Here is a 27,440-nt window from a genome sequence, read left to right on the forward strand (position 1 = left end):
GTTGGTGTCTGTTGATATCTGTTGGTGTCTGTTGATATCTGTTGATGTCTGTTGGTGTCTGTTGGTATCTGTTGGTGTCTGTTGATGTCTGTTGGTGTCTGTTGATGTCTGTTGATATCTGTTGGTGTCTGTTGATATCTGTTGGTGTCTGTTGATGTCTGTTGGTGTCTGTTGATATCTGTTGGTGTCTGTTGATATCTGTTGATGTCTGTTGGTGTCTGTTGATGTCTGTTGATATCTGTTGGTGTCTGTTGATATCTGTTGATGTCTGTTGGTGTCTGTTGATGTCTGTTGGTGTCTGTTGATATCTGTTGATATCTGTTGGTGTCTGTTGATATCTGTTGATGTCTGTTGATGTCTGTTGGTGTCTGTTGATATCTGTTGATATCTGTTGATGTCTGTTGGTGTCTGTTGGTATCTGTTGATATCTGTTGGTGTCTGTTGATATCTGTTGGTGTCTGTTGATATCTGTTGGTGTCTGTTGATATCTGTTGGTGTCTGTTGATATCTGTTGGTGTCTGTTGGTGTCTGTTGATATCTGTTGATGTCTGTTGATGTCTGTTGATATCTGTTGATATCTGTTGGTGTCTGTTGATATCTGTTGATGTCTGTTGGTGTCTGTTGATATCTGTTGATGTCTGTTGGTGTCTGTTGATATCTGTTGATATCTGTTGGTGTCTGTTGATATCTGTTGGTGTCTGTTGATATCTGTTGATATCTGTTGGTGTCTGTTGATATCTGTTGGTGTCTGTTGATATCTGTTGATGTCTGTTGATGTCTGTTGGTGTCTGTTGATATCTGTTGATATCTGTTGATGTCTGTTGGTGTCTGTTGATATCTGTTGATATCTGTTGGTGTCTGTTGATGTCTGTTGATGTCTGTTGGTGTCTGTTGATATCTGTTGGTGTCTGTTGATGTCTGTTGATATCTGTTGATGTCTGTTGGTGTCTGTTGGTGTCTGTTAATGTCTGTTGGTGTCTGTTGATATCTGTTGGTGTCTGTTGGTGTCTGTTGTTATCTGACCCAGTGCTCGTCGTTAGTTTTCCTCCATTCAGTCGTTCACCTGAAGATGTCCGCCTGCTCTGCTTCAGCTTTAGTTCATCTCCTGTGTGATTCTGCTGATCAGCTGCAGCCGACCGACAGCAGGAGGAACTTACTGCAAACTGACGTTATGAAGCAGCTAATTGTTGAATTACAACAAGGGCCGTATTTCACCGAAGCCTCCTCCGAGTTCATCTTTTCTCGTTTAGATATGTGGTGTAATTTCCGACACATCAGACCCACAGCTGAGACGCTGCGTCTGCATGCAGTTTATTACAAACCCCGGTGTTCAGACTTTTACAAACCTGAAACACGTCGTATATTTGTAACAGACGGAGCATGAAAATGAGGCTCAGTGAGCAAAGATGTTTCATGTTGATGAATGTCTTTTAGATCTCCACGAGGAGGTTCAGTTGTTGGGGAGGTTTGTTTGTAACATCTCCCACCTCGAGGGTCAGAAACCGTTTGAAGGTGCAGCGTGACCCAAACACAGAACCACTTTCTTTTTGGAGTGGATCTGAATTTTAATTTAATTTAATTAACAAAGACAACCTAAAGCCACATATCTTCAAGACAGTTGATGGTTGTAAAGTTTCAAAGCGACAGGTATCTCTAAAAATATAAATCCATATCATAATTCACATTCACATTCACAGGTAGCAGCAACTGTCTTGTACACGTTAGACAAGTAACTGAATACAGGAAGCAGTCCTTTCAACTGTATGATAACAGTCTCAGGAAATATCATCGTATTTCACGATTATTATTATTATTATTAGTTAAAAATTACCCTTAAAGCTCAATACAGAAAGAGCTTTTTGGACTAAACAAACACTTTATTGTGAAATAAAAGCATTGAAAGTTTTTTGAAAAACAAAATGCAGCTGTAAATGATGATGACCATGATGACGTCAGCAGGTTACTGGAGGTGAGCGCCGGAGCAGCCTGATCCTGTTTGCATCTTAAACTCGTTAGGGATTAAAGTTATAAATGGAGCGACTCTCAGGACATGTGACAAGATGTTTGATTGTTTCCTCATTTGGAGACAACGTTGTGCCCACAAACAGGAGAGCCATCCTGGAGGACATCCAAACTCATCCCATGTTGCTTTTAATCACTTTTCTAAAGGGGAGGGAGGAGGGGGGTGATAATTTAAGTTTCAGAAAAAGAGAAAAGAGATGCACGACGGGCAGGTCAGAATAAGCTCTTGTACATGATATGAAAACTATTAATTTCCCTTCCATGGTACACTATGATAGCAGCATATCACTGCAGTGCTAAACTGGAAGATCACCATAATCTTTGCATATCATAGAAGAGTGGACTATTATCCTTGTCAGCGCTCTACGCTCTCTAAGAGCACTTCAGGTTTTTTTGTTTCGATTTTTTTTTCAGGTAGAAATTTGAAGAAATAGCTCGGGGCTCTAAGTGTTCAGACTTGAAGGAAAATCGCTTCTCAGTTAGCTTTCAGGTTTGTCAATGACGCTTTGTTAACTGTAGAAAAGTGCTCTTCTGTAATTTCCGTGGCAGGGTGAGACAGCGATCCTCTCGAGAGCTCAGTATCTCTCTTTTGATCAAAAGCTGGATTCCAGCCGGCTTGTTCCCCGACGGAACAAAACTAATAGCTGAGAGCAGGTGCCGCATCGCTCAACGCCGTGTGACATTTTGGCTTTAAATTGCTTTTCAAAGAGCATGTTGTGAAAAAATATCCCACACGAAGGGAGCAGTTAGAAGCCCTGAGAAGAACCAGCGTATTTCTCCTTGAGATGCCCGAGATAATGACACGACATTTTGTAAAGTGGCAGCATTCCTTCTCTGACTGCTTCTCCGGTCGACAGCACCGACACGGCCGAAGGGAATTCACTCACAAAACACTGCAGCTTCTTTCTTCAGATGTGAAATGGCAATCAGCACAGGGAGCTCTTTTATAAGGGAGCAGATATGCTTCCACTTATCTCATGTATTCATCCATACTGAAAAGGATGTCCATTTTATTTTTTTTCTTCAGCGCACTTAACCTATAATCACACATTTGACCTGCTGTTTAACTCGACTCAACTCGCATATATTCATATAGCAGGTTCCAGACAGCAATGCATCCCAAAGTGCTTCACAAAGCAGGATAAAAAGAAGCTTAGAAATACAAAGAAGAAAACCATACAACAGAGATTAGAACAATAAAACACAATTGAAAACCAAACAATAGAGCCTCAATTAAAAGCCAAGCTAAAAAGATTTGTCTTAAGTTGTTGTGTTTTAGTGAAGACTCTGGGAATAACCAGGAAGCCAGCTGTGGAGGATCTGAGGGATCTGTTAGGAGCGGATCTTAAAGCAAGTCTGAGAGGTCGGTTGGTGCCAGTTATTGCAATGATTTAAAAACAAGCAAATAAATCTTAAAAACAAAACTGAAACTAACTTTAGAATATGTTCTCTGTGTGGTCAGAACTCGAGCTGCTGCATTCTGGACAAGTTGCAAGCAACTGGTATTTTTTTTTTTAGGAAGAACAAACAGGAGAGCGTTGCAGTATTCAAGAGGTAATAACATCATGCCTGAGTGTCTGTATCAGCCTGGGAGAGCAACGGTCCGATTTTAGGGATATTTCTAAGATGATAAAAGGACAATTTTGTTCTATTTCTAATGTGAGTCTCAAAGTTAAAGTCACAGTCCAAGATAACCCAACGTTGTTGACATGGTCCTCGGTGTGAAGAGCTGGAGAATAGAGGGGGTCGGAGAGTATTTCTCTCTGGGCTTTTGCTCCAAATATCATAATTTATATACTTTAAATATTTGAGGGGTTGATTATATAACTTATATAACCGTTTTGTTAGAACTCCTTCCCAGTTTCCCAACATTTACCCACATAAAAGCATACATCTGCCCAACATTAACACAGGCTGAACCACAACGGCCGGCAGCCAGTTAACTTAGCACGAAGAACTGAAGAAATGGCACCGACGTGTCGCTTCCTCACGATGATGAGACGACGAGGACACAACTTCAGACAATCAAGAAAAAAACAAAACCTGATTGTGCTTTTTACACAACCTGAGGGTGGCTTTGAACCTCTCACCAACTTCAGGCATTTTGAGGGAAACAAAGAAAACATTTGGATGTCAATTTGCATTCCTCAATAATATGGTGATAAACCGCTGCCAACGGCTTTCAAAGCTTTGTGCTCAAACACAGGCTGTCCGAAGTCTGACTGCATGATTGCTGCTATGACAACGAGCTGTAAGCTTCGGACCGACTCGGACTCTATTAGACTCCATCACGATGTGAGATCATAGTTCTTGAAGTGGATCTCGAGTCATCGCAACATCCCAGTTGCCAACATGGAAGAATTTAGCATTTTACTAGCGAGCTGCAAACAAAAGCATCTGCAGCATGATTTCCATTTATTCAAAAACCGCCGTAAAACATTGTATTTCAGATCAGGATAAAGATTATATGGTGCTCCCGGTTTCACTGTCAATTGCAGTTCCAATCATTATTTTGTGAGCTGAAGGAAAACAGGACCGATTGCATTCATTAGTCTCATTACCTGGTCATTAAAATGTGCTCTAACACTGCAGCGACAGCACTATCAGCACTGCTGCCATTATTTCACTTAATGATTCGCCGACTAATCCCTCGAGGAAATCTTCATGAAGGCAGCTTGAAATATCACCACTGAGTTTGTCTCATCGCTTCAGTGACAAAGTTCCTCTCGGCAGCTGTTGGACACTGAGCGACTACATTAGAGGATTGCTTCTTTAATATCGAGCCACATTGAATCTTCAACTTGTCGGCCACTCTGGGGAACTGCTCTGCTGCTGCAACATCTTTCACCTCCCTACTCTCCTGAAGATCAGATTCTGAAACAGATCACGTGCATGGAAGCGTTTGTCTTTGCAGGAGGTCACTGGCCCACTGAGGACATCAGGACGGACGCTTCTCCAGTTTATATGCAGTGTTTTGTTCTCCTCTCCAGCCTCGGAGCAACGCATCACGTATCAGTCGACGCTCACGTTTAACCATCTCATCAAAGCTGTTCCTGCTTCCAGGTTCTGATTTTAATTACAGAAACAGATGTTGACTTAACGCCTCCCCCGACTGTGATTGTCTAATTACAGCGAAGCAAACAGGTCGGTTTTCAAGCATCAGATTTCTTCACGTTTATATGGTTTTCGTCTTTACAAAGAAATATACTCAGTATTTACAGAGGTCGGATGGTGGAGTCTTTTTTTTTTTTTAATCCTTTCAAAATGAAACACTGAAGAGAAAAAGTGAATGCTAATGTTCAGTTAATGAACCAGCTCACTACTCTATCTGTCTGTCATTGGTTGCATATGAAAGATCTTTTTACAAGTGATCAAGTCTTCCAGCATCAACTGTCATTTCAGCCCAAAATCAGCCTTCAATAGCTACAAATGAGAAGCCTGTTTGTCCACCTGTCTGAAATTATAAGGACCTTCACATTTGCTGAGAATTCTAAGTAGTAAATCTGCCACTGCTGTCATTGTAAACTATATATGTTTCATGGGAAAATGGAAAGCTTGAGAGCTCTGATGAAAAGCTGTTGCATAAGAAGTTTCACGACAGAGTCCAGGTGTGTCGTAGTCATTGAAGTACCCCACAGCATTTGTGACATGCATGAGCCCACACAGGCAGACTGGTCCTACGGTGGCTAGTTTACGTACAATAGTTCATATTCTACATTTTCATTGCTTTAATTTATCACAGTCAACTCTATAATCATGTTGTTTTCAACAGTTGATGTGGATTACTCATCTAAAGTTTTCAGTCATTCTTACAATAACAGCCTCATTAAGAAATGAAAGGTTTCTGTCTCCTGAAACACTCGAGGGCTTTTAATTTCAAACACATACAGGAAGTGTTGAGTTTGTATTAGCAGCATAATACAGTAACTTTAACAGGGCAAACAGTAGCGGATCAAAACAAGGATTTAAATTGACATTGTGAATTAATCCATCTAACTTACATGTCAATATGACATTTAAGATAACAAATTATTTTTATCCATACCCATCAATCAAACCAGGCTGACTATTGGAGGAAAATAAAATCACAGTTCAGTCCACTATGGGCTTTGTTTTACCAGTGTTCTGTGATTTGTATGGCACACAGTGCATTTTTAAAGACAAGTATTGTCATGAAATAGTCCAACATCACATAAAAATGCATCGTTTTTAGTCAAATGACTGCCTATCCCCTATTTTAAATTGGGCATAAATTTAAATTGTCACTTGTGACTCATCATGTAGACCGCCAAAGCATTCTGTTTAATTTATGGAAATTAATGAGAATTTAAATTGCATTCACAACTCGGTCTGCTCCAGTGTTTTCAGAGAGAGCAGCAGAGTGCTCCCCCAACCAGAGCAAAGTGCTATTACCCCCCCCCCCCCCCAAAAAAAAAAAAAAAAAAAAAAAAAAAAAAGCTGTCTGGGTTTTATTCAGCTGATAGTGGGCCATTCAAAATGACCACAGAACACTTCGCCTGTATCTCTGCCACCATTTCATCAGACGGAAAAAACGACAACCTCAAAATGGGTCATCACGCGGATGTCACGGCAACGTGACCGATTGACCCCAACTGATAATGGTCTGATCCTGCGGTCAGCTGTCAGCTAGAGTTTCGATGTTCAAATAAATCAAGCATCAACAAAACGGGGCAGTAAATTGGTTGAAAGAGGACAATAAGGGTGTCGCTGGTTGTTTTGGGGCATGCTTGGATGGAAACAAGGGTTGAATTGTCTTGCAGTCATCCCGTTACCTGGGCTCAACGCCAGGCCGTCCAAACCTACCCGCAGTACTATATGGTTAGTAAATGAGGCCTGGAACACAACAACAGATGACCAAACATGGCTCGAAGAACTGCTTCATTAATGCTTCATGCCCGTGAATGCCGTGTTGAAAAGGAGCTGGGCTGTTTGTTGTGCTGTCAACGCATTAAGCCCCAATCACGCCTCGGCCGAACCGAGCAAATTACTACATGGAGAGTCTGTAGAGCACAAATAACAAAAGGAATTCACACACAGACAAGCTTGTGTTCACAAAAAAATACCGACGCACTTGAAGAGGAAAACATGTCCGCGGGCACACACATGCAATTAAGCATGACGTCTCTGTGTTTTTTGTACGGTTGGCAAGGTAAATGTCAAAAAGGCTTTAAAATGATGTGTTGAGATGGAACACACAGACTTACAAACACTGTAGGTCACAGACTGAGAGGGACTCAGGGGAAACCAATTCCAGACCACCACTTCCTTTTGATATCACTTATGTATTTCTGCCCCGCACTAAGTGGTTCACTCCAACTGTATTGCCAACTACATGCTGAGGATGACTGCTATCAGACAAAGAAGCTGCAACACAGACATGGCAAAGATATTAATAAGGTAAATAAGAATGTAAACAACACACTTTACACCCTGTGTTAAGCCTCTGCTTCTTTAGGTTTCAGTATATTAGCACCATTAAAAGTATGTTATACAACAAGTAGTTCTGACCCAGCGATCTGATCGGTCAACTGAATATTTGGAACATGCTCAACTCATCATGACATCACAGTCTGTTCATCACTAGAAATGTCCCTCCACCTCCTCAATGGCAATATATAATTGGAATAGAATTTCATAAAACCTGTAATATAATGTAGTTTCTACTTGTTATAGGTCTATTAAATGACCCATTTGGTGAAATCTGGTATTTTTTGGTCCTTTTTGGTCACTCCGAGCACCCGTACGGTAACACGAAACGGTGCTAAAATGTTAAAAACACGAGTCCATGGATATCTTTGTTCATCAGATATATTTGTTCATCAGATATCTTTGTTTGAGACTAGAAATCCTCTCTGTTGCTAGGTGGTTGCTAAGGATCGAACTACTTCCTGGAGTAGTAAACATTGCATGCGTTACATGAGAGTATACTGACGCGACTGATTGTTTTTCAGTTGCTAGTCATACCCCATGTGTTGCCATGGAAACGGAGATCACACTAACAAAAAGTTTTATATATTTACACATTTTCATTACATATTTTATTTAGTTGGTAACTTGTTGTATAATTACAATATTACACTCCAGGGTGCTTTAACATCATTATTGTCACCTCAGTGATGTTTCTGGAGAGCACACCCTCTCGTCTAATATCACAACACTCATTCCTGAACTGAACAAGCTGTTGGCAGTTCTGCTTTGTACCCACGAGTGTACTGACGACTATCTCTGGGTTACTGTACTGAATTACAATCTAAAATATGATGATTCTCAGGCAGGTTCTGCAGCTATAAAGAGCATTATGTTCTCATTATGGTTTCTAAACAGATTAGTAAGGTTTTATTCACATTGGAAATCTTAGAGTTACTTTAGGACTCAGAGAGGCAAGTGTTTCCACTTTATGCCTTCAACAGCGGTGCAGCTAAATGATGGATACCACCACAGAGAAGCTGCATTATGCATAATAATCTGGACAAACCGGAATCACTTTCTCCATCTGGTGGAGGTTCAGCCGCTCCTCTCTGACCTCTGGTGTCTGTGCTGGTGTTTGACCACAGGCAGCAGAGAGGCTGCAGAGGAGACAGCCAACCAGCCAGGTGAAAGGTAACATTTTACGCGTCAATGACAACTACACTTGCTACTGAAAAGTGCAATAAAACCAAGCCACGGAGTGCTGTATAAAATATGTATAAATAAATATATATAAAACTGCTGCCAAACTACAAAACCTAACATCCTGATGCTATTTTTTTTTTTAAATGAATGAAATGATGGCTCAGCTCACACAGATGCACTAAAACATTGTTAGAGAGGCTCCTCCTGCATCAAGTCGCCTCATCAACGCACACATGAATGAAAGAACAGCCAAAGTTCAATCTGTAAAGCCTGCAATTCAAGTGTCTTTTAATGTTTAGGATTGTTTATGAATATTTCATCCTATTACATAAGCCAACCTCCCGGCAAGTCAGATGAAAAGAGATAGAGGCAAGAAGCTAACCAGAGAAATCAAACTAGATCCCCACATTTTTTCAATTTGCAAATGGTTTCAATCTGTTTATCTCAATCTAAAACCAAGATGGTGCTGCCTGACTAACATTTGAAGTTATTGACTTTTATGGATCAGCCCCAGAAAAGTGCTGAGATGGACATATCAAAGGCAGTTCTTCCAATTTCACAAACAGCAGATCCCTCTGACAATCTCCAACCGCAGCAGCCTTTCTTTCCCGCTGTAATCACTATAAATCTTTTCAATTAGAGGCAGATGTTCTTCTCTGTTTGGTGGCTGTTTCCAATTTCACAACCAACAAAGAGGAGGCATCAGAATCACAGAAAACACAGAGATGATTAAACACCAAACTGCTACACATGAATTATATTCTTTATCAATGATTTTAATTCCTGTTTTGTTTATTGCATGCAGCCATTTATCTACCAGCTAAACAAGTCTGTTGAACCATTTTTTTGTAACCTTATTAGCCATCCTTAATGCTGTGATGGTGTATAGATCCAATTGCAGTTGCTTAGCTCACAAAAACACTCCAGTATTTACATTATAATGGTAAATACAGTGTTTCCCATACACATATGGGCAGGCTGCCCAGGTATTAATATTATTATTATTATTATTATTATTATTATTATTATATAAACATCATCCATTCATGTACTTTTAACTTGTCACAGAAAATGACGCTATTGACGCAATCAATTACCACAATCTTCCCTCGCTCCACCTGTCTGCTCCGCACCGGCTTGGTGGAGCTCCGCCTATAATGAAACACAGAGATCAGAGGACAGAAACCAGCGCGACTGTCAAAGCCTGCAAAGCTCAGCAGAGACTGAGCTGAAAAGAAACGGGTGCTCAGAAATGAGGTATATAACATGAATTCAATCTGTTTGGCTGGGAATCTTTCAGTTGTTCCGTCCAACTGGGCGTTGACCTCTGATTACTTTTAACCAATCAGCAGCACTCTGCCACCGCCGCAACTACTGACAGCCCATGTCCACCAAACCCTTTATTTACAGTACAGAATGTGTTTTAAATTGTTTAAATGAACATCAGCAGCTTGACGAGATGAAAAACATTGAGGCTGCGCTCGTCACTGTCACCAGCCGCCCAATCACGGTGAAGAAGGGACCAATACTGGTCACCGATTGGTCCGCTCTTCAGAGTGGCTGTGCAAACACTAATACAAACCAAGTTGCCAGACTGTTATCACAAAGAAGAAAAGTGAAGCTGTGAGCGACAGTCGCTGCAGCTAGAAAGTGATCGTCTGTCACTGAGTGAGAGATCAAACTTACACTACTGGTTGGTTAAATGCTGCAACTTCCATTTCAAATGAAAAGCCCTGTAGTTTCACACACAATCCAGCTCTGCACGAAGTTATGACCTCGACGTTTTTCTTTGGGAAACAGTATATTTCAACTCGGGTAAATCCTGTATTCAAACGCTTTGTTTGACACTTTTCAAACTATTTTGGCAACAGTTACGTTCACTGCAGCGGGCGTTTAAGAAGTAATTGTAGATACAGAAAATCAAGTGTACAGCACAAGGTACGTTAAACGGACGCTGTCCTTTCTTCCTTCGTGCGGTCCCTGTAGAGAAAGTTTGAACAGCCTAATCCAAAGCACGCCGAGAAAATCAGCGATGTTTCACCGAGTTAACGTCGTGTTGTCTGACAAACAACTGGGACAGATTATTAATCAAATCGCTTGTCTGAAACAGTGCATTGCAAGCGAGGATGTCACCCTCGGGCCCAGAAGCTTTTGTCTGCTTCTCTGATCTTCTGTATGAACAAGAGTAGAAATAAATTGAATACTTTGTACACATTGCGCTTTCTGTGGAATCTTTTTTTCCCTTTTTTCTAGCAAGCATCACTGAATAAATATGTGAAAACCATGTGAGTGACTCAACCAAAGTCCGTCTGGCAACATAAGCGTTTACTGGGTTTCTATTCTGAGATTTTTACTCTGCAGTAATTCAGATAATCAGGATCAACTTTTAAAATCTCTATTTCTGCTGACAAAGGAAAAACAAAAGCGAAACAATTGTTTTTCCAGCTAAAGTATTTTAGTGAAAATGTTTTTCTGTTTATCCAGGCCAATGGGAGAGTTGTCCAAATGGCACATATGAGGTCGTTCACCTTTTACTTCAGGGTCTGAAGTGATTAGATTTGTTTCATTACCTACACAGCCCACAGGTGCAATTCATTTCCAGTACTTTCTAACCACAGCCAAAGTGTATAGAGACTGAAGCATCGGGAGTTTTTTTTGAGCACAAAGGATGATATAACCTTCCTGTCATAAAGTCTTTACATAGACTTCTATAAAATACATAACTTTATGTTGACAAATTCAGCTATAATATTATCAATTATTCAATCCACAAAAAAACATAAAGAAGCCGATTAGGGATCCTACACGAGTACTCCTTGAGGTAGTCCATATTTATCATCCACGTTCTTATATGAGCATATCGATAGATGTTATCTGGCTTGTTATTCAACGCGTGTCATCAAACAGCTTCAGATGCATCACCATCCCTCCGCACGGGGCTGAAGCTTCATCTAAGCTGCATGTACCTGGAAAACCAAGATGCATTTCTATCAGAGCCATAATTTGACTAATGGAGAAGTATGTGCCAATAAGTGCAAATGAAAATGTACTGTACCCCAAACATATATAATTCACATATAAGACAATTGAAATGATAAGTTGGGATAAAGAACAGTCAAGTAAACAAAACGTTTTTCTCCAGAATACAATTAAAACATATTGTTTAGTATTAGTACTGTAGTATTACTATTCGCTTAGCTTTAAAAAAATGATTTCTGTCTACTTTCAAGTTCATGGTTAATTTTTTCCTGACACTTCGTAGGAACTTTCCATACTTTCTATTGTTGCATAATGCATTCATACAGCTTACACTGTAGCTGTATCAACCACCAGCTGGCACAACAAACCATGCTGAGTAATAATGAACAGTTTGCTCTGAATACAGAACCTCAAAGCCGAATCAGCAGGGGAGAAAATCGGATTCAAATTTTTGGCGCCTAAATTAGAATTGATTCTTGACACATTACACAAAAATACAGACACAATTTCTCTCCCTTCCTCCAGTGTGTTCTAAACTATTCAGTCTTGTCTTTAATCCACTGAATTTTAATATCTAACAAGTAGTGGATCTGACTGATCTGATTGGAAACCTGACGATACTACGTCCCGCCCACCGATAGCTGTAACCTGACTGCACCACAGGCCTGTCAATCAAACAGACACGCCCCCCAAAACAGGTCTTCTTGAATCTTCTTTTCTAATGAATGAGGGATTATTTTCAGATGGACCTCCAGAAAACTAAGAAGAAGGAGTGACTTTAGCTAACAACACCGAGATAACTGATGGACACATTTTATTCACTTTGGATTTGATGAGAGAAGTTGAATGGGAGTCTATGGAGCCGGAGGCTTTTTGGAGCCGACCTCTAGTGGCACTCGCTGGCATTGCAGCTGAAGACATTTCTGCATCGGAACCATTTTTCAGACCTAAAAGTGATGTCCACTTTTCTATCCAGACTCCGGTATAACATGACACTTCACCTTCGTCTTGCAAAGCTAAATTATTTACTTTAAGTTCAGTTGAATCCAAAATGTTCCTCAATGTCATTAACAGAATATCAGAATATGTGTACATTAAATTTGAGTTGATTCGAACAATAATTGTGTCCTTATGTGAATCGATTGTTTCCCCCACCCTTTCATATTACATTCAGTAAGTTCAGGAATGCATTAAGTGTGGGGCACACAGAAGCGTGATGGGACACGAAAGTTATGGTTCAGTATGTTTTTGAAACAGCCGAGAAAACAAAAGAAATGAATGATTAAACTTCAGCTTCAGAACGGCACAAAGTAACGCTGTCTTTCTCTCTTCTGGTCAACAGTGAATACACGGCCATCTTGTTTGACCAGGCGCTTCGCAACGTTCATGCTGTCATTCTGTCGCAGACTGACAACAACTTGTGCCGTGACAAAACATTCACAAGTGGAACTAATGCTCAAGAATTTCCATGCCAGGGTTGAAAGTAAAAAGACATGAACAAACTATTACGACATTAATGTTCCCCTTGGATCACTAAACACAAGTCCCATCTGCACTTGGCTTTCACAAAGGTGTTTGTTGGTAATTACCACCTCAAATATACAGATGAACTGAAAACTAGACCGGCTTTCCTGCCTACTCAGCAACTAATCTGATTGTTAAAAAAGCTCATTTCATGAGGAGATGGACAAATTGTTCACTATCCAGGTAATTAACATGGATTATTTTTAAGAGCTGAACCTTTAAAATGTTTTTCTGATCTAACTGTCTCTGATGTAGGTTAATGCATTGTTTTGCCTTTGGGTCTGTCGTGTACTTTCATATTAACGTAGCGCTCACAACAGTTATTTATGCAACCTTTAAGAACTCTAATCTAAACTGAGGAAGGAGTTTGAATCTTACAGTACATGTTCAGCTGCTCTGAAAGGTTTTCATACTCGCTGGCCTGGAAAGCCATTTAGCTGAAGGACTAAACTTTTTACCACTAAATAATAAAAAAAAAACCTCTTGAATGGCACGAGAACCCACTAGACTGGAAGAACAAATAATGTATTACTGTAAGCAATGTGAGGTACATGATGAAGTTCATTCCCAATGCTGCAGTAGGCTACGACAGAAAACCTCAGATTACACTTTGTTACTGTCGAACTGCTGTCTTATTGCTTCTTGATACCCTGAATACTCACACGGCATTTATACAGCAGAGGTGGCTGTGAAGCTGCAACGATCATATTAATCCATAAGTAGATCGACAGAAAATTATTTGGCATCCATTAACAGAATCAGTTTATTTAGGGATAAAATAAAAATGCCAAACCTGTGCTTCAATATGAGGTATTGATGCTTTTATTTTTACATTTCCGTGTTGGTATGAAGAAAATATCTATCTATCTTTTCTTTGTCAACCGAGTCACGAAACTAAAGTATCTGTGGGTTTTGCACATTTGATAAAAAAAAATAAAAAATAAAGACATTTCAAGTTATCACCTTGATCTGTGATGATGTGTCTCATTTCAGTCCTCTAAAACGCAAGAGGGCTTTTAATTTGAAAAAGATACAGGAAGCGTGAGTTAGTATTAAGGCCTAATGAACTAACTTTAAGGGCAAAAAAGGAAGCGGATCAAAACAAGGCATTTCAGGGTTCAATGCACGACAATTTTGATTAACTAAAGACTAATATAACTGTAAATTACCCTCATCACCATCAGCAAATCGTTGTGGCCTCTTTTTGGCCAACCTAGTGCCCTAGAGGGGGCGCCGGCGCAGTCAGTAATCTGCACGATGCTTGAATTTCTGCATGGAGCATAAACCACACAGCTGGGCTGCTGTGGCAAGAAGATGAGTGAATTTAGATCTACTTGTGGTCATGAACGAGGCTCATGACCTCCGAGGTTAATATTCCATAAATCACCCGCACGCCATGTGGTGCAGCCCCACGTAAACATCGGGTTGCATGTGAGGAAAGTAGGACAATGTGCCCACAGCTATGAACAGGGTCCTGAACATGTGCTGCAAATTTACATGATGGGGACTCACGAGTGTGAAAATAATGTGGGGGCAGCGTGAGACATGAACTTAGCATCGCATCACAGTTCATCCTGTCATGTTTTGGGACGTATTAAAAGCCTCCGTCTGACTGTTGTTCTCTGCTCTACTTTCCTCATACGTACCCAGCGGGGGTTATGCAGACGTACAACCATTCTCCATCGTCTGTCCATTTCTCAGCAGCAGGTTTGGGACTACTTCACAGTCAACAAGCACATGCAAACACTTTGTGCTATTTTTCTCATTTTTGAAAAACTGGGTAAAAATGATTTGTTTACTCGTATATAACAAATACAGAGAAGGAAGGAAGATCTGGTCATTTAAAATACATGTTTAACGTTTTACTGTTCAACTCATGAAATACCTTTTTATTTTTTCTTCATCACAGATGTATCACATTACAGCTCTATTTTATGAGGGTTATTTTTCTTGTAGCAGAAAATACATAAGATACATCCAACCCTGAAAGAGCAACCATTTCATCAAGGCCTACCTGTGCCACTGACAAATATTTATATCGTTTTCTACTTATACTGATGATGACAAACTGCTGGGAGATCATATTTAGGGACTCACAATTAATTCAGCAGACTACATTACAGATGTGCAGATGATACATAAACTAAACTGCATCAGGACACTGCAGAGAATATAAATTTGTATGTGTGCAGACGTGTGTTTTATTCAACCTGTCTTTAACCAGCTTCTCCTTATTTTTACTTAATGTGATTTCAGACCTGAGCTGTCAGCTGCAGCCTTCAACCAACTGTTGGATGCAACTGATGTTGTATTTACGGTTGTATATAAAGCAGCCTGAGAGCATTCACCTCCAGCTGCATGCTTTTAAGTACATCTTTAATATTATGGGAATCATTTTAACAAGCATCTTAGATTTTAAAAGTGATGCAAAAGATATTAGTAACTTAAACTGAAAACCATCTTTGCACTGATGCAGGTGACTTTCACTGCAATGACACATTAGCTGAATTGATTGAAAGCAGACTTTTAAGACGACCGCTCAGCCTGCGACAACATCAACTGTAATCCGCTGTGAAGATGAAGATGTGAAGAGAACCCACCTGGTGCTGATGAAGAGGGAGGCCAGTCGTCCTTGTTGACCAAAACATTCAATGGTAGAGTGTCTTCCTTGAAATAGATGTAGAGTTCTTACAACTGTCGGAAAAATCTGAAATAATATGAAAAAAACAACAACTTTAGATTTTTGTTTTTAAAGTTTAGTCCAATAAGAAAACTCGTAGCAGTTTGACAGTGATTAATAAATCTAATATGTTTTCAATCGTGAGATTTTCAATCACTCCATTTCCGTCAACTTCTTTTTAAGTTGTGTAGCTGCGACCGAATTATTCATCATCTTTTAACTACACCCAAGAAAAAGATGTACAGTTGCAATCAATCTCAAGCCCTGCAATCAAAATGACATCTTAAATGGAGAAATTAATTTTATATTGAGCTGAAGTAGGTGAATGTTTTTAAATTGCTTGTATTAATTTATATCAAATTTTTGCAAATTTATGCCATCAAGCTTCAAAAGCCCTCGTCTTTTCCAAATGAGAAGCGCGGCTATCGCTGTGACCTTTGAGTTAAAGGCTCAGATTCTAAACTTGTAACTATGAATATCTTGCAATGTTAAATATAAGATGGGGCTGATTTTCTGCCCAAAGTGAACCTTATTGTATCCATGGTAACGTTATACTTCCTGTTGCTTGTAAAAGTTTACATCTGTTCACACAAGTGAAGACTTGTAATGTGACATTTTCTGAAAACACTGCTGAAAAAAATACACTGATACTGATATTCAAGCTCTTACTCATTACATCAAAATGAGGTAGCACCATAATCTGGAATGACTGATAAACTCTTTAACCTGCAAAAACAGAAAACCAATACTGTTTGTTTGTTTGTTTGTTTGTTTATGAACGCGATGCACGTCTGTACGCCTGCACTTCTGTTTGACTACTGTCGTATGTTACGTTGCTGAAGGGTTCTTTGGGATACATCTTAATTACAATACTGGTTAGAAAAGTCCAAATTAAATATTTTCAATTTAGCCCCTAAATGTGTTTTTTTTCTAAAAACTACCACCAGAACTCAAGTAAACTCAAACAAAACTTGATCTGCACTCAAAGAGACATCAAGTTGTGGTCTATTTATGTCTGGGCCACATATAAACTCAAAGATGCTGCCTCATTATCACTTTAAACTCCAGCCCTGTCAGCTTTAAATCATGTTCTAATCAATTATGCGAGGCCGGAGGAAATGTAGGACACCACTCAAAGTGTGACTGTATACGTCTTTGTTACACTGATTAAGCTGGTGTCGTTTAAATGAAAAGCAAAGAGAGAAAAAAACAAAACATGATCTGAATCTCAAGACTCTTTCTAAGAGGTTCAACTTGTGCCTAAAGTTAAATCACATGGCTCTGATATCAGGGACAATTTCCCAGCTTGTCTCACCACCTTAACACCTTTCCCTCAGTGCTGCACTGATCAGCTGCTGAAAACAGAAGAGACATTTTATCTACAAACAGCTGGGACGGTCTGTAAACTGTAAATAAAAGCAGAACGAAGATTTGAAAATCATGTAAAACCAAACTGAATTGAAAACAGACCAAAGACAACGTCCCTGCAAGGCAGACTTTAAACAGTGTCCATAGATATTTGGAAAAGAGGTTTTCAAAGACTATTTCTCCCGACAGCCGAAGAATATATAATTAGATGGTTTTCTTCTCGAAGGTTACCAGGGAAGGAGGCCGGGAATGTGCTAATTTGCTTACCTGATGACCTCACTCCCCCTCTCTGCATCTGGCCCCACTACAGAGCAGCTGTGCTAACGGGCTCAGTGAAGTGGCTTCTGGTACTCTCGACACAATTCATGACACGAAAGCACAACTTTACAGGGAATTACAGAAAAACAGGAAAAAAGTTGAAAGCCCCTCGTTTGTTCTGCAGCCTCGTCTGTTCCTTTAAAGTTAAAAAAGGTCCAGCACACACCGCCTGTGTGTGTGTGTGTGTGTGTGTGTGTGTGTGTGTGTGTGTGTGTGTGTGTGTGTGTGTGTGTGTGAATGTCTCACACTGAATAAGACCTGCAGTTTCATTAATGTATGAATGTTCCCAGGCTGAAAGATTTGGCCTTGACATTTTTCATAATCCACTTATATTTAAAATGGCTGAGACCCAGAAACAGAAGGATCGTATTATGCAGCCTCAACTCGTGTATCTGCCTCCTAGCAAGTAGTAATTCGCTCACAGCATGACACGCCTCCCGGAAGCTTAATTCTAATTAGTTTAATCAAATTCTTAATCGATACCGTGACGATATTGTTATCATGAATTCTTTCAGCCACGATGATAATGTAGTGAAAATGTGATATCAGCCGTACGACGCTGATGAAATTCCTGGGACCCCTCTCGGTGCAGTCGCTGTGGTTGGTGCTTACAGGAGACGGGGGCAGGATGCTTCCAGCGCTGTGTGTCTGGATGGTGACCTTTACTGAACAGCACCTCCTTACTCCCCCATTCGGTCCAGATCTCCCTGCAGTCTCTCTCCCATCCCTCTCACATGTTGAGAGCAGGGAGCTGCTCGGAAAATATTCTGTCAGGAGTCGCCGTGTGAGCTTTACTGTACAAGACTGTGGGGAGAGGGGGGAGTCAGAGGGAGGTGGGGGGAGTCAGAGGGAGGTGGGGGGCTCCCTGCAGAAGTTAATTCTGAGCAGGGAGTCGCTCCTCTTAATGTAATCCCTGGACCACTTCCTGTTGTGGCCACTCCTGACGCCAGTGTTGGTCCCTTTCTCCATAGGACAGAGTGTGTGTGTGTGTGTGTGTGTGTGTGTGTGTGTGTGTGTGTGTGTGTGTGTCAGAGTGTGCGTGCGTGCGTGCGTGCGTGCGTTGCATCCTACGTGCATCTGCGCCGAGCTGCTAACAATGTGTGTGTAACTGTGTGTGAAATCTTTCTGTCATAAAGCAGGTTTATTATTTCGGTCTGTTTTTTCTTCAGAGTCTCCAGAGAGGAGCGACGAAGAGAAAGAGCGAGTGTGGAGGCAGGAAAAGGTGACGTCACTCACTAATGACGCAGAAGCACATCTGGGCCCATCAGAAGCACATCTGGGCCCATCAGAACCACATATGGGCCCATCAGAACCACATCTGGACCCATCAGAACCACATCTGGGCCCATCAGAACCACATATGGGCACATCAGAACCACATCTGGACCCATCAGAACCACATCTGGGCCCATCAGAACCACATATGGGCCCATCAGAACCACATATGGGCCCATCAGAACCACATCTGGGCCCATCAGTCGTCAAGTCGTTAGTTTAGGAACAATCTGCTCTGCTGTCTGTGACGCTGCACGTGACCTCTGACCTCTGGAGGGAGAAACGAAGGGTGGATGTCATCCTCCCGTCGGGGATTCACTGCACTTCAAAGGTTGGAAACATATTGAGACGTGTCGTTACCTCGAGGTCCGAGCTGGTGTGATGAGCAATGTGAGAGATATGAATTGTGACGAATGGACCACCACGTGATATTTCAATTTTTCTTTTTTAATAAATTTGCACAAATTTCTACATTTCTGTTTTTTTCTGTCAACATGGGGTGCTGAGTGTACATTAATGAGAAATAAAATGAACTTTTTTGATTTTCGCAAATGGCTGCAATGAAACAAAGAGTGAAAAATGTAAAGGGGTCTGAATACTTTCCGTACCCACTGTATATATTATATTCATCGCTCCAGTATTGCGACATCGATGACGTCAGGGTGTGATATCTGATTGCGTCCCCATTGAACAGTCCTGATCCTTCACTTTAAAGATGCACTAATCTTATTTTCTAATAAATGTTTGATTCTATGTCGACTGATTCTTCTTTGTCTTCTGGATGTGAAAGGAACACATTATCAATATTAGTATTGTGAATGAGGTCTACACAGCCAGCAAAATCAATGCTTGCTACTTTAACGATAAGATATTAATCTGCTTCTATTCCACATTATTGATGCACATTTACAGTTGACGTCATTTTAACACGGCGACCAACTGATTCCTGTTTTACTCAAGTTAAATCCATCTAATACTGAGGAGACAATTTATTAAATGAATCAAGTTTTCTGATTCAGTTCTGAAAGGTTTCGGTGATGCTCTGTCTGCTGTGGAAGCAACAACAATAGTGGACCCATATTTGCACTACGTTGTCTGTTTTATTGTTGTTGTTGTTGTTGTTTTGAGATGTTTTCATTGTTGCATATTTATGCTTTTCCTGTTTTGTCTTTTTATTTGCACACAGTTGGACTGTGAGAAACGTTTGTTGGATGCATCTGTATGTCGCATGGTGGATTGACATTAAAGAAGGTGAAGTAGTGGATATAAATGAGGAACAACAACACTTTGAACTGTTGATGACGGCATGCACACCGTGACTGTTGATCTACTCTGTACCTTCAATAGAGGAATGTAGATTAGGTGCTTCCTTTTTTTTTTAGTTCCACGTTAAACCTGAAAACTCAAACACTTTGGCATCAGTACAGCCCGTCACACACTAAAACACTTTCACAAACTCACACATCCAACTGTCCTGCTCAGTCACAACTCATACTTCAAGTACATTTTCCTTTCAATCGCACAAGTAGGACATCCTGCAACATTAAAGTCCGTCAAAGCGCTGCATCGCGGTCCTAAAGCTGCACGTCAGGAGACTGCTGGCCTTCATCAACCCTGATTTAAGACCTTCTCCAAGTCATTTCCTGTCAGATGGAGAACCTGTTGTCCTTGCTGATAGATGTTTATTGGTCTGTGTGGGGAAAAGCATGTTTCGATCTGATGTTTGACACTAATTGAATAGAAGCTGCATTAACTAAAGATGTCCGACCCTGATAGGAAAGAACAGAATATTCCAAAGAAAGTAGCACAGAGAGCCCGAGGCTGTTGAGTAATACCGTGTGTGTGTGTGTGTGTGTGTGTGTGTGTGTGTGTGTGTGTGTGTGTGTGTGTGTGTTTCATGTTGTAGTCAGTCAGGCATTATGTCCAGCATGTTCATCCACAGTATGATAACTTTTCTTCAGACCTATTACACATTACAAAGGACAGCTGTGACCTCGTTAGGCTCTCCTTTTTCTTTCTTTATTTCTCGGTGATATTCGACCATCAGTTCCACTTGGACAAATACTCAACAAGATTGATATTCTAAAAAAGTAACACAGCAAATCCTCATAATTGATGTGTTGGCGCCAAGTTTCTTGATACATGTCTTCATCTAACAGGGGCGTTATCAATTCTATTTAAAAAAAAAAACTATGAAAGTTGGGGTTTTGATCTCTTAATCAATTCTTTTAGCAGTAGTCACATTATGATTTCATCCAGTTCTTAGCTTGGTTGGCAAAATGTAAGAAGAGCAAACAAACATTCATTATGAAGAGTACTTTTTTAAGATTCATTGAAAATTCTGATATTTCAGAAAGAAACTGAGACATCAAGACAAAAAAATATAACATACAAAATGATGTAGTAAGAGACAGTGATAAACAAACCAAAACATGTTTCATATTGTAAATTCCTCAAAGTACTCTTTGTCTTGAAGACAACTGCGCAAACTATTTTTAGTATCTTAACCAGCTTCATGATTTGCAGTTAACAGTTGAGCCCCGTCAACAGGTCACTTGTGAAATGTCTCGCCTTCCTGATGTGTATGTGGCCGTCAGCTGTGTTCAGCTCTGGCTCCAATAGACTCTCATTCAAACGACGGCAACCTCTCAGGAAATGATGTCATGATCTAAATTTCCTCCTGATCAGCATGCTGGTGGTCCTTCTGCAAATAATTCCATAATCAATCAGATATTAAGCCTCAAAGTGAGGTATGTTTGAGGGTGAGCCTGGTTTGATTGACATGTCTGGGGTGCAGTCAGGTTTCTGGTCTAGGTGGGCGGGACATAGTGACCAGGGGTTCTCAGTCAGACCCGTCCCTCGCTCCAGATATGGTCAGTTCTGTCTCCAAACACTCAAGATGGCGACGGCCAACACACCAGACTGGAGGCTTCAAAACAGCCATTCAAAAATCAGTGGGTGACGTCACTGAGGGTTGAAACCTAGTGGAGCCGCAGAGTGAAAGAAAAGCAGCCGACGAACGCTCTGCATTTGTGGAACAACTTCAAGACTGCTGGACAGGTTTCAGGTGATGACCTCATGAAGCTGAGAGGGAGCCGCGCTGCAAATCAAAATGTGGCTTTTCTTAAACAATCTAAATCCTGTCTGTGTTACTTCAGTCTTGATGTTGTCAGTAATGTTCTACAATGTCTTTCACGGGAAAACCAAAGAAAACCCATTAAATACGAAGGTATGTCCAAAGTATTGACCGTTACTGTAGATGTACGGAGTCAGATTGATGCACCAACCAGCGCTGCAGAGACGTACCGTCAGGACGGACAGCAGAAATCTACCATCCATGATATTTAATAACAGCGTCTCTGTAAAATGACCACGAGGTGCTGAAAAATGAGTCCCTATCAGTTGTTTGTTCATGTGTTAAAATTAATATTTGCCAATTAATAATTACTGATATTAGCTTTAAAAATCCAGCTGGGCTGTAATAAGTCTTCCAGCCAATAAGACCACACAGGTTGTTCCAAGTGTTTCCTACACGAGCGATTCTGGTTCGGTTTAGGCACAAAATCCACTCGGTTGAAGAAGATATAAGTCTGGGTTAAAATGATGACTTGAACAGTGTTGTGCATTAAAGTTATTAGTTCCTTAAAGTTGTGCAACCTTTGTTGTCATAGCAACATAAATGCGGTTTTTAAAAAAATTGTCTCAACTTGTAGCTGGAAACGGTCTCCTGCTAGCCTGGTGCTGCCCGACCCAAACTCACTGGGTCTGGCCAGTCTCCTGCATCCAAGTCCGCTGTTCTGTCCTTTTGACAAGATACGTAAGGAGGAGCCCCCCCAACACTGACCCCCATCACCACCCTTAACAACACTGTGTGGAAACCTTCAGGAATCTCCAGGACCTGAAGAGTCCAACATCAACTCCACAATCTAGAAGGCCCAGCAGAGGATGAACTTCCTGCAGCAGCTCAGGAAGCTCAACCTGCTTCAGGAGCTGCTGGTCCGATTCTATTCAGCTGCTGGTCCGGTTCTATTCAGCCATAATCCAGTCTGTTCTCTGCACCTCTGTCACCATCTGGTTCGGATCGGCCACCAAACGGGACCCGACTACAATGGACAGTCAGGGCTGCAGAGAACATCACCGGTGCCGACCCGCCCTCCATTCAGGACTTGTACACATCTTGAGTCAGGAACCGGGCCGGTACATCTCTGCAGATCATCCCACCCTGGACCCCCGCTGTTCCAGCTCCTCCCCTCTGGGAGGCGCTGCAGAGCACTGAGCACCAAAACAACACCGGCCGACACAATCAGGCCAAACCCTGTGAAATAACACTGGACCATTTAACTGTACTCCATTACATCATAATGTTTAGGAGTATATGCATTCACCCGTTTAGCTGTATTTATGTCTATTTATGTTTTACATGCTTATTTAAGTCTGTTTCTATGTTTGTACATTGAGAGAGAAGTTACAACCAGACAAATTTCTTGTGTAAACATAACTGGCCAATAAAGTAGATTTGATTGTTTTTGAAGAGGCTGACAGGAGACTTGCGAGTCTGAGACTAGTGAGACCGACACAAGCAACACCAGAGTGGGTTTAATGGAGGTGCTCCGTGTTTCAGCACTTCCTCTTCCAACAGGGCAGGATTATATTCAGACCAGTGAAGTACACTTAAACATGTGATTACTGGTACTGAGGGAATCAAACCATCTCAATGAGTTAACAAAAAGTGCCAAAGAAACAAAGTTTAATCTTGTTTCAGCCATTATTTATACGCACTTGTCTTGGTGCAGAGCTGACAATTGGGAGGGGGTCAGGATACCGCCGGGATAAGATGACGTCACAGGTCGGACCTATCCATCCATGTATATCCAATGATATCCATTATCTAGACCCGCTTTATCCTGAACAGGGTCACGGGGGGGCGGAGCCTATCCCAGCTCACATTGGGTGAAGGCGGGGTTCACCTGGACAGGTCACCAGTCCATCGCAGGGACACATAGAGACAGACGGAAACAAAGACCATTCACACCTCAGGGACATTTGTAGAACCAGCAGTTAACCTGAGGTTCATGTTTCTGGATGGTGGGAGGAAGCCGGAGAACCGAGAGAACCCACGCAGGCACACGGAGAACCTGCAGACTCCGCACAGGTCGGACCTATACTCCGTATAGATTTACATTCACAGAGTCCAGGTTTACACAGAGAGCAGCTTTATTAAAAACCCACCGCAGGTCACCGTCGTTGCAGCGTCGCTTTTCACCGCCAGGTTTTTTTTATTAGCCGGGAATTTATCAACAGTGACCATATCAGTCGGCACAGTCGCTAATTAGAACCTCCTTTTATTTCAGCAGCAGCTCGTGAGAAAAGCAAACAAATGCAAATGAACGTCTCAGCGCCGACAATCATGCACTCTTCTTCCAGCACAAAGGACGAGCATATTGGAGGAAATGATACAAAATGAATGCTGTCGATAAAAATGAAAGAGACTGAAACGGCTGAATTGGAAAGATTCTTTCATCTGGAGAAGATGATGATTCAGGAAGAGCCTCTCAGACATTCTCCAACCTGATGCTTTGACTACGTCTCTTCCACAGCAGCCAATGAGCAATTAATCAGAGTGAAAAGCCATCAGGAAGTATTCACCTCCTGGTTTGGAGTCATAAATACAGCTCGAATGCCCACCGCTGAACATGCTACTGGAAACTGAAAAGAGTTTTTTGCAACACCGCTTTTACTCCGACAACGAAATGCAGATGTTTCTACAACAGTTAAAACCTTCAGGACTGAAATGATGAGCAGGTAAACAGTCCAGGACGTCTACAGGGTTCATCACGAGGCCGGAACAATCTGCACCAGGTTAAACACATTCGCACCTAAATTCTTCATTTTGCATCCAACTTCATGCTCCCGTCTCTTGGTGACCCTCAACCCCCCCGACCTGATCCCACCATGAAGAAGTTCATATTTAGAATCAGTGCGACTCACACTTTGTGAAGGTTGTAGGTTATCTGTAGTTATAAGATGCTTCTGAACACCAGGCCTGACTACGAGATGGTTCCAATCATTTCCATTCATCTCTATTAAAACAGCTGGATTACAATAACAGAAGAGTCCTGTTTCTGCATCTTGGTCCATCGTTTGAAGTGTGACTGGCGCTCGTTGATGATGTCATCTGGAGAAGTGGCACCACATCTCACGGCGCTCAACTTCTGATGTTGGACTTTTGAAGAGCATCTATTGACACGGACGTCATGGACGTAACTCCGAAGCCAAACGCAGCAGCAGCAGCACAGAGGCCACATTCTGGTTTTAAACCAAATGCAGATGGTTTTAAAGGCTGGAGTGGAGTGATGTAATATTTTGAACTAACCAATAGACATCCGTCTCGTCACATTACTGTTGTCGAGGTATTTGGTTAACCCCCACCCCCACCCCCCAAACTCCCCGGCTGTCTACAGATGCTGCCTCCACACAGCACCAGTTATGTAACACACACACACACACACACACACACACACACACACACACACACACACCCTATACATTAAGCCTCTACCTCAGAAAACCAGGACACCGGCCGTGCAGCAGAGGTGGAGGAGAGAGGGGGGGGGGGAGGGGGCGTCAAAGGAGGTCACGTCTGGCTGCTGGCAGAGATTATGGCTTTGTATGCATGTACAGTACATATAACACGTATGCACCGCTTTGACATGAGCTTTCTTTGCTTTGTGATTCACTCCAGGAATTTTCACCTTTCTTACGAGCACTAACTAAATGCTTTATTCTCTCATTGTTGAGGAGAAATCCTCCCGGCACACTGTTCACATTATTTATCTTCACTGGATTTATTAAGTATTGCTCATAAAAGAGTTCTGCTTTCTTCCATGAAAATCCAGCTGAAGGAAAAGCACACAAAGAATAATGCATCTCTGAAAGGTAGTGGAGAACTAATAAAAGCAGCCAGCTACCAAATTCATAACGAAGTTACTGAGGGAAACTCCTGTAAACAGCGAGAGCGCTTCCTCAGTAATTTCATGTCGGCCTGGCTTTTACTCTCCAGGGAAATATTGCTTTCTGGTTCCAGATGCACGTGTTTCGGACTCTGCTGTGCTGACGGTGTTCTGCTGGAAAGTGTCACCAGCATGTCAGAGGTTTTATACAAAATGACAAATGAGTACAAATGTGTGAAAACTGTCCGGTTAGTAGCAGCTGAGGAAGATGAGGAGCAGCCAGACCAGACGTGGAGTGACAGAGAGTCTGGAAGAGATGCAGCTTTTACAATAAACTGAACCTCAGCTGATGACAACAATCAGCTTCTTCAATATGTTTGGAAATAAATCATTTCAGAAATATTTCTGTTTCCAGCTCCTCCAGTTGCTTTTTTTGTTCAATATCACTGAATATGAAACAACTGAAATCAGATCACAGAGCATTCACAACATGTGATGAACATGTTTTATGAAAAAGACTGTGGGCTTACTAACCACTCATTTGGCTCCAGGGTGTCTCTAACTATGGCTCTGGGCCCAAAATGGGTCACAGAACCACAAATAACCCTTTAATTAAAGCAAAAGATGCTGCCCTCCTCCTGGAAGTCAACAATAACAACAGTATTAACTGTCCTCCTGTTGACCACACACGCGCGCGCGCACACACTCGCGCACGCACGCACACACACTACTGGTATGAAGTCAGGACAGGATAACACACACACACACACACACACACACTGTGTCGGAGCAGCTACAGGCTGGGAGCCATATTTCATATTTCATGCCGCCCTGTGAGACACATGCTCCGGGCACACCTCAGCGTGCAGCACCGGCCCGTGGAGCTGCTTCCACCGGCCCGTGGAGCTGCTTCCACCGGCCCGTGGAGCTGCTTCCACCGGCCCGTGGAGCTGCTTCCACCGGCCCGTGGAGCTGCTTCCACCGGCCCGTGGAGCTGCTTCCACCGGCCCGTGGAGCTGCTTCCACCGGGTTCGGTAACTCAACTGTTGTTGTCCCGCTCGCGCTCCGCTCCTCATGTGAAGCGTCGTGAACGCGGCGCAGGACGACGGACACGTGAAGGAAATAGCTGAACAAACGAGGCTGAAATAAAAGCCGCTTTACCGTCTCGGTCGGCGCCAGCTAATGCCTCTCCCCGGTGTTCGCCTCCCCTTCCAGTCCGCTATCAGGTGCGTGGAGACGGGAGAGCCGCTTCCGGTCCGACGCCCGGGACTGCCAAAGTCATGGTCACGGTCTGCAGAGGGAACTCTACAGTTTCCTAGCTCTGTGCTCGGTCCTCCCCCATGCTTGTACAGACGGGTGAATGCGGGTCAGGCGGACGGCTGCAGAGAGAGGAGGATCCGAGGCCAGGATCCACAGCGCCCTCCACCGGCCGGACAAGAGCACTGCATCGGTGGGGGGGGGGGGGGGGGGGGGTTACATAATCCCGAGGGCCGGACAATTAAAGGGGAATGCCGCCACTTTTCTTTGGCAAAGCAAAATAAAGGACGAGAAAAAATATTCACACTTTTCACTTAACTTCCTTCAGTAGTTGTGTTTATTGGATGATTCCCTGCCTTTGTTTTATGTAACTGAGCTGTATGAAAGCTGTACGCAGCAGAACATATCATCAACCCTGAATACAGCTTCAACAC

General features: G+C 42.0%; 1 protein-coding gene across 3 annotated transcripts in view; it reads right to left on the reverse strand.

Moving 5' to 3' along the window:
- LOC138215262 (thyroid hormone receptor alpha) overlaps positions 1–27,110 on the reverse strand; it is a 95,088-nt gene extending 67,978 nt beyond the window's left edge. For all 3 annotated transcript variants that reach the window (XR_011179715.1, XM_069177329.1, XM_069177328.1), the window contains exons 1-2: positions 26,911–27,110; positions 15,759–15,865 (exon numbers count right to left, since the gene is read on the reverse strand). The gene's annotated coding sequence lies outside the window, so the exon portion shown is untranslated. The remainder of the gene's footprint in view (positions 1–15,758; positions 15,866–26,910) is intronic.
- Between the last annotated feature and the right edge of the window lie 330 nt (positions 27,111–27,440).

This window comes from Embiotoca jacksoni, unplaced genomic scaffold (assembly GCF_022577435.1).
Source record: "Embiotoca jacksoni isolate LCO1_2020_lvr unplaced genomic scaffold, fEmbJac1.0.p SCAF_71, whole genome shotgun sequence".
NCBI lineage: Eukaryota > Metazoa > Chordata > Actinopteri > Embiotocidae > Embiotoca > Embiotoca jacksoni.